At 44.9% G+C, this 11,174-nt stretch overlaps 2 non-coding genes across 2 annotated transcripts; both read right to left on the bottom strand.

Moving 5' to 3' along the window:
- Positions 1–299: 299 nt before the first annotated feature.
- TRNAR-CCU (transfer RNA arginine (anticodon CCU)) lies at positions 300–372 on the bottom strand. Its single transcript has one exon. It is a non-coding gene; the product is annotated as a tRNA-Arg (tRNA).
- Positions 373–5,456: 5,084 nt separating this feature from the next.
- Positions 5,457–5,529, bottom strand: TRNAR-CCU (transfer RNA threonine (anticodon AGU)). Its single transcript has one exon. It is a non-coding gene; the product is annotated as a tRNA-Arg (tRNA).
- Between the last annotated feature and the right edge of the window lie 5,645 nt (positions 5,530–11,174).

Here is an 11,174-nt window from a genome sequence, read left to right as displayed (position 1 = left end):
AGCAGGCCATCGCGGTCTTGACGTCTTCGTCGTCCACCCCATGCAGAAGCCAGCGGATACGAAGCTTCACCTGTTGTTCCTTGGGGTCGATGACCAGGCAGCGACGCCCCTTCACCTGCAGCTCCTTCAGGGCCGCCGGCTTTTGGGCAGCCTCGGCTGTCTTCATCGTCGATTTGGTACGCACGATTTGGCTGCAAATTCCGAGTTGCCACAAAAGGAACACAGATGCAGAGGAGTGGCGACATTTAACTCTGTACAGAGGAACATCTGCAAGGATAATGTTTCAAAAAGGAAACGCGTACCCTCGGCGGGACTCGAACCCGCAATCCCCGGTTTAGGAGACCGATGCCTTATCCGTTAGGCCACGAGGGCTTTTTTTTTTTCTTTTTTTTCTTTATTACCTTGTGATGAACATTGTACAAACATAACAGCAAACAAAAATACAGCAAATCCCTAGCCATTCGGCTAGTTCGTATGTTTTAAAATGGCTTAATTTTGCCCAATTCATCAAAAACAGTAATCCACTCCGGAGGATCATTTAGGGCCTTATAAACATCCCTAATATAAATGTCAGCTTCTACGAAATAGTGTCTTGCCTATTGGGGATACAAATTCGCATGTCTGACGTCCATTCGTCTTCGCTAGATACTGTGCATGCACATGACCATGAACATATCACTGGGTACTCCTTCTGGCTCAGCACAAGGTAAGTACCGGATTCCGAAAGGGCTTAAAGGCAGGTCTTTTTTTAAAGTCCTTTGAAGTACATCCCATGGGAACATCGCGTCATGGCAGTCGAGAAAAACATGTTCGGTTGTTTCCGGTTTTCTACAAATGGAGCAATTGCCAGACCATGGAACAAAAAGGCCTTTGCTGTGTAACCATGGCTTCACGGGTAGTGTGCCGGTATGCAGTTGGAAAAAGAAAGATTTCATTGAAGGTTTCACCGGCATTCGCTTAATACGCTTGAGGACGTCACGCTCAGGGCCCAGCTGGTACAACTCACGGTACACAGGAACCGGCAAAAAAACATCAGGCAGGTCTTTGTATAAGCGCTTACGTTTCACAGTCGTTAGGTACTCATAGGAGAATCTTGCCTTAAGAATCTGCACCGAAGTTACAACTTCTCGTAGGCAGCCATATAAGACTGTTGGCCTCAAATAATACTTTGATATTACGTAGTCTGGCAAGGAATCCTGTAACCGCACTTGGATTACTGTTCGAAGAAAAACGTCAGCCTGTTCACGCAAGAAAAAAAATCTCGTCACAATCTGCTTGAAAAATAAATGTGATAGACCCAAGCCCCCGTTTTTTACTTGATGAAAAAGGTTGCAACGGCTCATGCGCTCCCAAGTGGACCCCCAGATAAAGACTGCAAAGACCCTATGCAGTTTTTGTACAGAAACTCTAGTAATTCCTATCACCTGCAGCACATAATACAACTTAGCAATTAGAAGCACATTACAAACAGCGGATCTTGAAAACATAGAAAAATTATGTCCTCCCCATTTTTCTGTTTGTAACTTAACTCTTCCTGCTTCATCTGCCCAATAGTCCTTGCTATCCTTATAGTGTTTCAGTGGAACTTCCAAATAGCTATCCGGTGTGGTGTTCCATTGTATGTTGCACAACGGGTCTGGAGCGTGTTCCCAGTTGCCATGCCAGAAGCCAAAACATTTTGACCAACTAATCACGCTTCCTGTTGCTGTACGAAAATCCTTAACCTCTTGTACAACTTCACGCACGCTTCTTTCATCTTCGCAAAATGCTGCTATATCGTCCGCGTAAGCAAGGACCATAACTTCAGTATTGAAAAAAGTGTAGCCCCGAATAATCGGATTTGCAAGTACTTTTAAAGAAACGGTTTCGAGGTAAAGATCAAAAAGGAGGGATGATAAACAACAGCCTTGTTTTACAGAAGTTTCTACGCAAATACTTTCACTCAGTTTCCTATTAATCACAAGTTTCACTGTACATTTGTCATACACCATTTTAACGCCCTCTAGAACTAAAGATCCTACATTGACGTGGTTCAGTATAAGGAACAATATTTCGTGCACGGCTCTGTCAAATGCCTTATTCAAATCTAGTTGAAGCATAGCAACTCCATCCTGCATGGCATCGCAACATTCAAGAACAGTTCTTGCTACATGGATATTTGTAATAGATCTTCCTTTAATACCGCATGTCTGATGCGGACCTACAAGGGACTTTACAACACTTTGGAAACGGCGAGACAAAACTTTCATGAAGACCTTGTAATCAGTATTCGTTAAGCTTATCGGTCGGTATGTTTCTACTGAAAGCAGTTTGGCCGGGTCATTAGTTTTCGGAATGAGTATGACGTGGGATGTTCGAAAGGACGGTGGTGTTAGTTTCTTTTCATAGCACTCCTCAATAACTCGGTGTAGAAATTCTGCCATTTCACTTTTGAAGAACTTATATACAGCTGCCCCGAGACCATCTGGGCCAGGTGATTTACCAGGACTTAGATCGTCTATGGCCTGCTCAACTTCTGCGACTGTTATTGGCCTTTCAAGTGACTGTTTCGTCTCGTCATCAAGACTAGGCATGAGCGGTAGAAAAACACTTCAAAACCTTTCAGTATCACATGCTTTATGACTAAAAGGTTTTCTGTAATATTCAACAAAGGCACGCTCTATCATTTCACTCTCTCGAGTAAAGTTATTTTGAAAACTGATTTCACTAATTTCCTTCGATACTGCAGGTCTCTTCTCATCGCTGATCGCGCGCTTTGTGGGCGTCTCACCTAACCATAGCCGCTCACACCGCGCCCTTATCATTGCGCCGCGATACTTTTCTGTTTCTATGATCTCAAGCTTCGCCTTTACTTCTTTTATTCCTTTCGAGAACAACCCGGGCTTAGCATTGTCTGCGCTGACCATGTAATCTAACGCAATATGCAGCTCCTTTTCTTGCTGTTTTTCTTTCTGCCTTAAAATACTTGCTCTTTCCAAAGCGGCGATTTTGAAGTCGATCTTGAACTGTTCCCACACCGGTATAAAATTACATGTTTGATTCAGCTGCATACTGTTTATATATTCCTTTATCTTTGCAACAAAAATTCATCCTGTAGTAATTTGTTGTTGAATTTCCACAACTCCCAGTTGAACTTTGACACTTTTTTCTTTGCACCTAAAGTAATCATGACTAAGCAGTGATCACTAAAGCTCACATGCTGCGTATGGTACTGGGCACACAAAGGTACAAATTCAGCAGGCACATAAATTCGGTCCAATCTAGCATGAGGCATTCTGAAAGTGAGTGTATTTTGTTTGGTCTTCATGCGTCAACACTAAGCCAATATCTTCGAGTTCATTCTCCTCAATCATTGCGCGTAATACTTCTGCACTTTTATCTCTATGATTTCTGTTACTAGATCGAACTTCAGGTCGACATACGCAATTGAAGTCGCCAAGAAGTAATACACTTCTTTCGCTTTCTAGACAAGGTCGCCCAGTTTTAAAAAATTCTTGCCGCTCATTGATTCTATTCGGTGCATAGACACAAAGAGCACGCCAGGCAATTTCAGCAAAAACAAAATCACAAAATACTAGCCGGCCATTTTCACTACTAGACACAGATTCAATAACACCAATGCTTTTTCAAATAAACATAGCACAACCACCGGACCTACCAACTGCATGACTCACGTATACATTATATCTGCTACGGAAGACTTCAACCATTTTATCAGTAAGTTCTTCACTCTCGATTTTGGTCTCTTGGACCGCTAACAAGTCTATATCACTTTCTAAGAGAATGCGACTTAGTTGATATTGCCGTCTTCGTGCAGAAAGGCCTCTTGAGTTAAATGTTGCGATGCGCAAAGCATTTTTCAAGTTTACTGCCATATCAAGTTGGGATTATCGCCAATATTTTACTCACATTTTTACGTCAAACAGGCGCATGGGCTGACAAGGTTTCCATATATCTGGCCGTTGCAGGGTATTAACGCGAACAAGTAAACCGCTGACTGAGCGGGGTTGCACAAGGGAAGAAAAAAAAAAGCAAAAGCCGCCGCTAAGAAGGCGGCAGTTTTGAATTAGTCCGTCAGGCCGGCGCAAAGTTTGGCGTTGGCTTGAAAGGCTGCCGTCTGGACGTTGCAGCCTCTGGGGGAGGTTCTCCGGTTCTTGTTCCATCACCTCTTGCAGAGGTGTCTGCAGTTTCCTCTTGGGTTCTCTTTGCAGGTCCGCTGCCAGACGCTGCCATATCGACATCTGTGGAAATTTCCTCTGTGGCTTTCGTGTTTTCCGGAAAAGAATCGCTGCTGTGGTCTTGGGTGTTGTTTGCGTCATCTTTTCGGTGTGTCCAGGCTCGCTACGGTAGCGATAGGCCCAGGGTGTTCCTCGCTACTCGGCTCGTTGGCGTCTCCGCCTGGGGTGTGCAGAGGCACCGCTGTCTCAGTCTTTCCTTCCTCGCCATGTTCTTTAGTAGCTTCTTCAGCATCAACTGCGTCCATCATGTGCTCGGAAACCAAATGCCTCCAGGCTGGGCCTGCTACGCTGGTGTAGGAGCGCACGCACTGGGTCTCGTCGTGGCCATAGCGACGACAGAGCCCGCAACGTGGAACACGGCACTCCCGACATATGTGGCCGATGTCGCGGCACCGGAGGCAGAGCGGAGCTCTGCCTGGAACGTGGACGAGTGCGACATCTTCAGCAACGCGCAATTGATGAGGCAAATCTTCGATGGTGACGCCCACTTTCAGTTTTAGTGCTACCGAGCGCGTTCTTGATCCTTTATCAATGCATCCTTTCACCTTCCATTTCTCTCTTGTGATTTCAGTCACCTTTCCGCAGACCGCTAGAGCCGTTCGCACATCGTCGTCCGGCACACCATGGAGTAGCCAGTAGAGCTTCAGGCGTACTCCTCTGTCGCAGGGGTCTATAACCATGCAGCGCTCATTCTTGACATTGAAAGTGTCTGCAGCCAGTATCTTCTTCTTTCCTTCCTCGTCCTTGAACGTCACTGCCCACAGGTGATTCATTTGGTACGGCCCAAGGGCAACCACCTCCGGCAGCAGTGAAAGACGGTCGAGTGCGTCGTTGAAATGTTCGCAGCGATACGGCCTTTCCTTTAGGCAACCATGCAAAAAAAAAACCTTATTCAAAACGGAATCATCTGTGGGCAGATGCAGCAAAACAACCTGGTAATCTTCAGCCTGCTTCTCAGAAGAACTAGTTCCGCGGCCATCGGCCGCTGTAACCGCTCCGAGGGAGCACATGCTTGCACGACCGTTCACTATGGTGGCCGGAAGTGGAATGTTAGGCCATGAGGGCTACACCTTTTTGGTAGGCACACTTTACTTACAACTGCGTGGTTGGCTGCAAATTTCGAGTCGCCACAAAAGGAAAACAGATGCGGAGGAGTCTCGACATTTAACTCTTTACAGGGGAACATTTGCAAGGAAAGTGTTTCAAAAAGGAAACGCCTACCCTCGGCGGGACTCGAACCCGCAATCCCCGGTTTAGGAGACCGATGCCTTATCCGTTAGGCCACGAGGGCTTTTTTAATATTATTATTATTATTGCCGGTCTTCGACATTACTCAGACGATACAGTTATCACACACTTATGTATCACAAATTCCAACCATTGAAAAAAAAAAAGAACGAAACAACGGAAGGTGCGTAAGGAAAGAAACCGCACAATTGAGCCGTCTGTCCATATTGGACTGGCGTTGTCAAACTAAAATTCCTTCATGGGTGTCAGGGGTTCTAGCCTTGACAGCCAATCCGGTACACATTCCTCTAGTTTCTGAATTTCAATAAATCGCGAGATACATTCTTTGAAATAAGCACGAGCTGGCCTAGCGTCAGAATCGCAATGGTACCCTGCCACACGAGCCCGCCATATACAGTGGAGAGCATTCAACATAACAAAGTCATAGCGAACCCCGTCGTCATCCTTAATGGCCAAATACCTGATCCCTTGGGGGTCCACCGGTAGCTCTTTCTTCAGCGTTCGCTTTAGGACGTCCCAGAAGAAAACTGCCGCCCAGCAATGCAGGAAAACGTGATCGATAGTTTCCGGCTTCTTGCATATCAAGCAGTGCGACCCCCAAGGTACGAGACAACCCCGTTCCTCCAGAAACGTCTTCACAGAGAGCGTTCCTGTGTGTAGCTTAAAGAAGAAGGTCTTTACCCCTGGTGGCACCTGCATGTGTTTTACTCTTTTAAGTACATCCTGTCCTGGCCCTCCATTGTATATGGCTCTGTATAAGGGCACTGGGAAAACAATGTCGCATACATCTCTATACAATGTTTTCCTTTTCACTTCACACAGGTAATCATTTGTAAAACGAACAGAAAGGAAGTGTACACTGTCAACCACTTCCTTCAAATAGCCAGGCAGCGTACCCGTCAGGCTTGCCGTGCTAACAACATGCGCCGGCAGAGCGTTACTCAAACTTTGCTCACATACGGCGCGCAGAAAAGGATCGCAAACATCGCGAAAAAACAAAAATCGGTTTACAACTTGACGAACAAAAAGATGCGCCAGGGCTAAACCCCCATCCTTTACTCTTCTGAACAAATTTGTTCGGCTGCGACTTTCCCATGTTGATCCCCAGATGAAAACTGCGAACACTCTGTGCAGCCTTTGCACATTTACTCTAGAACAATACAGCGTTTGCAAGACGTAATATAACTTAGTAATAAAAAACACGTTACAAACTGTCGCTCTTGCAAAAATGGACAGGTTAGTGCCTTTCCATTTGTCTACTTTTTCTTTCAGTTCACTGGTTTGGTTCCTCCAGTATTCGTCGCTGCTATTATACCTGTCGAGGGGAACACCCAGATACCTGGTCGGAGTTTTCACCCAGTTCACGTTTGCGAAATAGTCGGGTGCAGAAAACCAGTCCCCGTGCCACAGTCCTAGCGATCTGCCCCAGTTTACTCTGCTACCCGTTACGGCACAGAAATGCTGTACTACAGATATGGTTTCCGTTACACTCGGTTTGTCAGTGCAACACACTGCAATGTCATCTGCATATGCGAGCAACTTCACTTCGGTTGCTGCCAATCTGAAACCACGTATTCCGTCATTTTCATTAATTGCTACACACATTGCTTCTACGTAGATAGCAAATAACAGTGGACTGAGGGGGCAGCCTTGGCGCACAGAACCCATGATGGTAATGGGGGCCCCCAGAGACTTGTTAACAATTAACCTTGTTGTGCAGTTCTGGTACGCCAAGGCCACGCCCTCAGTGATGATGGAACCAACATTAACATGATCCAAGATGGCAAACAAAATAACGTGAGCGACAAAATCAAACGCTTTCTCTACACTCTAAAAACAAAGAGAGTTCCGGGCACTTTCTTTGAGGGAGTAGCTGCTTGTCCCATATTTCACTCTCTTTTCGAGAGTAGATCGACCCTCTTTGAGAGAGAGTAGGTCAACTCCTCCTAACAGAGTTTTGTTACTCCACCGCAAGGGATTGCTAGTACTCTTCCGCAAAGTGATAATACTCTTCCCACAGGGAGTGCTAGTACTCTTCCGCAGAGTGCTGATACTCTCCCCGCAGGGGTAATAGCACTCCGCCAGACCGAGTACTTCTACTCCCCCGAACGGAGTGCTTGTACTCCTTCAGAACAGGGTCCTAGTACTCTTCCCAATACCCTCTTAGCCAAGTCCTGGCCACGCATGCAGGCAGGAAATCAGATCAAATTAGGACCGCTGATATACTGTTCCCTAGGCGGCTCCTCAGAGACACTGGCCGAATTCGAAGCGGCCTTCAGAACAGGCGTGACCAAAGTTATGCAGGATTTTCAAGTCAGTTTTCCTGGCTATTTGCTGCTTACCATGAGGTATGACTGCTCTGAAGCGGCCTATGCGTATGCGTCCCGAATGCCAACTGCGTAGAAAAAAAAAAAGCTAATGAACACTTATCCGCAATTATCTTGGCAAATTTCAGAATCAGGAGTTACATATTCGAATTAGAATAGAATTGTCAAGGGAATCACATACTTATGAAGAATCACAATGCTCTATACATCATGTGGATTCGAACCCGCGTACACTCGCATTCATACAATTGAAAGCACACATCCTAACCATTACACCACATCGCCGCCACGCCCAGCCGTGTTCTTTTAGAGGTTATATATATACCGAATGTATTTGAGGAATCTGCGGCTGCGGTGGTTGGGGTTTCTCTGCAGTGTGCTGTGCTGTTGTGTACTGGAATATGTTTGCGTTTGCATCATTTCCATACCTTGCTACGACTAACGAAGGAAGACAACGTAGACGACAAAGTGAGAACTATTCACGGCTTCTCGTCACCGCAGGAAAATAACAAATGTGCCGTTCAGCTCACGATCGAGTGCTTCTCCAGTCCATGTTCTCCGAAAATACGCGGATACAAAGTATTACGCCAACCATCCACGTATGTGAATTCAATTCGCGCGTTTAGTGGTGAGCATTTCTGTTTATTTTTTTTCCCGCCAGTTCCATTCGTATATGGTCAACGGCGACGCCAGTACCAGGCATTTCGACGTGCCTCACGCTGCAGTGTACGCGTTCTTTTCAAGTGCATTAGTTTAGAGTTTGGTTCAGTCCGCTGTGAGCTGTTGTCCTGCATTAGCAGCGGATCGTTAGCGTTTTGAAGCGCATGCATTCCAGCATTTGGAGACTGCTTATGCCGATAGCCGCGTCAAATGCATTGGCACGCATGTTTAAATGACTAATGTGTCCACTTGTTACGCGCGCACTGCTCGTATCCTGTGGCAGTGCTCGTTTTAAAAGCTTCGAAGACCATCTACACTCATGCGTGTGTTCAATATATATATATGCACACGATGGACTTACCGGCTAGTTGGTTGAGCATTTTAGAAGAAGAAACAGCGCAAGACAAGGACGACGCAAAAACATGGACCACACCACGAAGCGCTGGTGTGGTTGATGCTTTTTTTCGTCCTTGTGTTTGCGCTGTTTCTTGTTCCACGATACACGCCCACCACAGGTACGCGAAAGTTTAGGAGCATAAGTGGTTAACTCTGTTTTCCCCGTTTCCTCTCAGTGTCATTGGCACAGTGCGTTGCCCGGAATTGTGCACGCTTACCCCCATATGCAGAAATGCATCATAACTTCAAGCCTATGCTTGACTTGATATAAACGACGCAAGTCGTCAACGCACCAAAAGAAAGGCAGTGAGCGTCTTGGGGGACGTTCGCACCAGGCGTCTAAGCATGAGCTTTGTATTAAGATACATTTCTGAATACGGGGTTAGTCATCTGCTTCTCACAGAAAATGTCGAAGAAACGCCCACCAAAACAAGGCACATTCGTAAACTTAACTAGGCAATACGAAGCTCCATAGAAAAAAAGAAGAGCGGTATTAAAAGGTTTCAGTTTATTTCTTTACTCCAAAATGGTTGCGCTCTTGCGCCTTTAATGTACAGAGATAGAGCAGCGTTAGCTAAAAAACATTAATTTCCGAACTCCATGCCAAAATAAGCTTGTAAAATTATTTAGGTGCTAGAATCCAGGGTTTGTAGCGATCCCTGAAAATTCTTTATTTCTAAAATGCAATTTTCAAGGCATTGAAAACCCTTGAATTTTTAGAAGTAGTGGAAAGTCCTTAAACTTGTACACTTGGCTAGACTTAGCAGACATTGCTAAGCTCTTTTTTTCCCTTCTGTGACACTCTCTCGCATGTCACAGAAAATTGTCTCTGGAGGTAACAGAAGGAAAGCGACATCCTTAAAGTTGAAATTACAAAGGAGCTGCAGATACCAGTTTTATGCACATGGAACCGGCGACAAATGTACTTGGAGGAGCAGAAGCAGGAAGCTCAACAGTTGAGGCATTCGAAGAGAAGCCGTGAAGAGTAAATCGAGAGCTACAGACACAATAAAAAGAAATTAGAAATGACTATTGCTTATTCGATGGCGAAAAGCTGGGGCAGCAGATGACATCACATACACTGTCAAACCAAACAGTATTCAAAAACTGCAAATGTTGCAGGTCCAAGTAGTTAATTATGCTATTGCAGAAAAAACTTTGAGCACTTTCTTGAAATGTTTCCTTGTGTGCGTTTAGTGGTGGGCGGTGAAAGGCAAATTAGCAGTCTTTCAAATGTTGGAAATCAGTGAAATGCGATTTGTTTTGTTTTCTTTTGTTTGCATCAAAGTTAACGATGTTGTTGAACAAGTTATTGCCTGTCCAAACTACTACACACATCGCACTAGGTCCTTGAAGTTACTGTGTCGGGGCCTCGAAAGCCCTTGAAAACCGTTGAATTTCTTTCTTCAATATTGCTACGAACCCAGTAGAACAACTGTCATGGAGTAAAAACCTTGGCTGAACAGCGGCTTATACGCAGAGCACAGGAAGACTAGAAATGCAGTAGTAAGCATGGAGGGCCCTGAAAAAAATGTGCCACATCTGCTCATCTGCCTTATGTTTCTGCACCGACTGTCGCATTTTTAATAGAAGTGCACTTTCTGTTCTACTCCAATAAACGCAAGATTACCAACTCCAGTGTGGGGCAGTCCTTCAGCCAGTGCAGAACTCTTTCTGTACATCCCAGTCAGCTCTGTCATTTTTCCAGCCTTGTAGTACAAGATTTGTTAAACTGGTTTTGCAGAATATGAGCAGTATACTCTTAAATTAGCTGTTTATTTGTATGCAGAAGTTCAGGTCCTCAGTTTGGTTGCATGACAAATTGCCATACCTAAATAGATACAAGAAACAATTTTATTACAGTTTAATAAAATCCAAACAGTAATAATCACTACAATATAAAGACATATATTTATTTTGGTACGTATACAGCCCATGTCTTGGCACTGTATAAATTCAACTATACATCGCAAGTAGTGTGCCCTGACCACTATTATTCACATGTGTAAAACCATCATGGCAATTCTTCAACATATATCACAGTGATTAATGACATACACTTTGTAACTGCTTTACATGAGCATAATGTATACAAATGGTCCCTGTGTACCTACACATGACTAGTGCCACCCGAGTACTATTACTCACAGGTGTTAAACCAACAAAGCAGTTCTTTAAAAAATATCACAGCACTTAGTGACGTACATGCTGTAACTCCTTGTAGAAACTTAAAACAAACACGTGAGGACACAGAAAGCTAGCAGCGGGCCTACATGGGAATACCACCGCCTCAATACTAATTCAC

Source organism: Dermacentor andersoni, chromosome 1, assembly GCF_023375885.2.
Source record: "Dermacentor andersoni chromosome 1, qqDerAnde1_hic_scaffold, whole genome shotgun sequence".
Taxonomy (NCBI): domain Eukaryota; kingdom Metazoa; phylum Arthropoda; class Arachnida; order Ixodida; family Ixodidae; genus Dermacentor; species Dermacentor andersoni.
This window is presented reverse-complemented; position numbering and strand designations above follow the sequence as displayed.